Raw genomic sequence first — 2,829 nt, 5'->3', positions numbered from 1 at the left:
ACCCCGCGTGGGATCTATTTCAGTGTCAGCGCCTTGGGTAAAAGTCCCCAGACCCTGACCACTCTCTGGTGGACTCAAGATGAGGGCCTTCCCTGCAGACAAAAGGACCATGCCGTGGAGTGCTGACTGTGGCCGTGGGAGGGGGGCGTGGAATGCTCGCTGCAAAAATAAAACATAAAATTGGGAAAAAAATTTCTAAAAATATTTCAAGGCTTTTGAAATTGACCAAAGGCAGACACATTAAAAAGCATTTATTCTTGGGAAAAACCACTAAAGCTTCAGTAAGAGCAGTGGGAGCCTGCAGACTTCTTGCCTGGGGCTGTTCCCTATCTTGCCTTCTCTCTGTTGGTAAGAAAACTTGTTTCATCAGCTCAGGGCTTTGCTCCAGGGGGGCAAACCTGATCACGTGTGTTTGGTGGGGCGGGAGGCTGTGGGGGGTACCGGGGCTGGTAGTCCTGTAACTTTTCTATCAGCTGAAAGTGGCAACCTTGGTGAGAAATGAAAGGGAAAACCCACAGCTTACTCGCCTGAGGTTTCAGGCAAGCAGCAGACTAACCGTAACTTTAACAGGGAGACTGGAAATGAGAGTGCAGAAGGACTAGATAGGCTCTCAGCACATTCTTGCTGACTGGGAGACTCCAGAAAGCCCAGCAGAAAGTAAAAGCCCAGGCAGACTTGAGAAGTGGGTGAGCTGTGAATGAACTTCCCAGTGCACGGGCAGACGCATAGCCCAGGTATCTAAGCACAATATCTCTCCCAATTGGCTGGCAGCTAAGTTAAGGAGACACAGGAAGCCAAGTTAAAAACAGAATTATATAGCAATTTAGGAAATACATAAATATTTTTTACTATATAGCAACGTTGTAAAGAATCTGAACAGAGTACCAACTATGTGAAATTGGATTCTAGAAGGAGAGGAGAGAAAGAAAAACCAGAAAAAACATTTATTTGAATTAGTGGCTAAAAACTTTTAATGTGTTGAAGGACATTAATCTACAGTTCTAACTCTTAATCCCAGTAGGATAATCACAAAGAAATCCAGAAGTAGACGCATCATAAACTGCTGGAAACCAATGGGAACGTTTTAAAAACAGCAAGAGAGTGTACAGGAGAGTGACAGTATGATTAGTGGAAACAGTGAAAGCCACAGCCACTGAAATGAGATGCTCAAGATGCTGAAAGAAAAACGGTCAACCAAGGATTTTTTATCCAGCAAAACCATCCTTCAAAACTGCGGGCAAAATAAAGACTTTCCCAGATTAAAAAATAAAACTAAGTAATAGTGCTAGCAGACCTGCTCTGTAAGAGATACTGCAAATCTCACTGGTCGGCCCCGTGGAACCAAGCTCAGACTGAGGCCCATTGTTCCCAGCCATTGTATCAAGCTGCTCGGGTGGCGGAGGAGATGATACTTTTAATAAGATGTGCTGGTGCACCCTATTTAGGGCACCCTGAAGGGGTGTAGAACAGAGATAATAACCATGGGAAAGACGATAAAACACCTGAGAAGATGTGTATTTGGATCAGGAAGATAGATATGCCAAATGCATGGCTATGTCATGGTCAAATGGAAGATTTTCTATAGCAAACCATTCGAGTAATGGATCATTTTTTCACCAGCTTAGCTGGAACTGTGGGAACCAGTCAGCTTTGCAGAAAGCTGCAGGGGTGCTCTGTCTCTCTCCCAGGTTTCACAAGGAAGCCTTAGAGCAATAGTTTGATTCGGTCCTATTTCCCACCACCGTTTACATCTCTTCTGAGTCCTTCCCATTAAAAAGGTAGAAACTCATACATGGATACTAAGTGTCAGACGCAGGTTTCCATTTGTTTCACTGAGCCCCAGAGCTACCTTGTGAGATTTCTGTCATTCCTGTTTAACACATGAGGAAACTCAGATTCAATAACTTGCCCCAAATCGCACAGGTAGAAAAAAAATGGAACCAGAGTGAGATAAGGTCAGTGGGACAGCAAAACCCGTTCATTCCCTAACCTCTCCATCAGGCAGCTCCCAAGAAAGACATTCTAGATCATTGGAGAAGCCATCTGATCTGACTTTGATAACTGTGCTGTCCTACCACTGAGGCTGGCTCTCTGAATCCCAGGTTTTATTGAGAGGGATCTTGGCGGGCATTTAACCCATCCCCCAGGAGCAGTTCTAGTGACTACATGACTCAGCAAGTCTCAGCTCAGCCCAGTTTCCTCAGGTCTAAAATACCTGGGCTAGATCAGAGGTTCTCGAACCGGTTGGTCCCAGGACCCTTTACACTTAAAATTATTGTGGACCCAAAGAGCTTTTGTTTATGTGAGCTGTATGCATCGATGTTTACAATTTAAAAAATTAAACCAGAAACTTTTATAAGTAACAGTTTCCTCAGCTGTACAGGAAGAGGTTCAATGACTCGACCTCCAAGCCTGGCCCATCACACCCCAAGTACATTCAGCGCCTGCTCTCTCTGCGCCTGTTTCTTCACCTGCAAAAAGGGGCTATGTTCCCGTACAGGGTCGCGTGAGGGCCACACGGGGTCGTGTGAGGGCCAACGTTTCCTGGCACCCATGGCACTTGCCCGAATACCGGAAGAGTAAACCTCGGTCGTTGCCCGGAGCTGAGCGACACGATCCATGAGCCCCACAGCGCAAAGCACGGGGAGGAAGGAGCGAGGGACCCTCGGACGATAGGCGTTCATGTGCCTGGTACCCTGAAAGCGCGACCCAACCTGCCCCATCGTCCTTCCCCGAGCGGAGCCGCGGAGCACAGCCCCGGCCCTGCGTGTTCCGTGCAGCGGGCGGGAGGGACGGAGCCGGCCCTGGACCCGCCTCCCCGCGCCGGTC

Source organism: Pteropus alecto, unplaced genomic scaffold, assembly GCF_000325575.1.
Source record: "Pteropus alecto unplaced genomic scaffold, ASM32557v1 scaffold125, whole genome shotgun sequence".
Taxonomy (NCBI): Eukaryota; Metazoa; Chordata; class Mammalia; order Chiroptera; family Pteropodidae; genus Pteropus; species Pteropus alecto.
The sequence above is the reverse complement of the archived record's forward strand: the minus strand, read 5'-3'. Positions refer to the sequence as shown.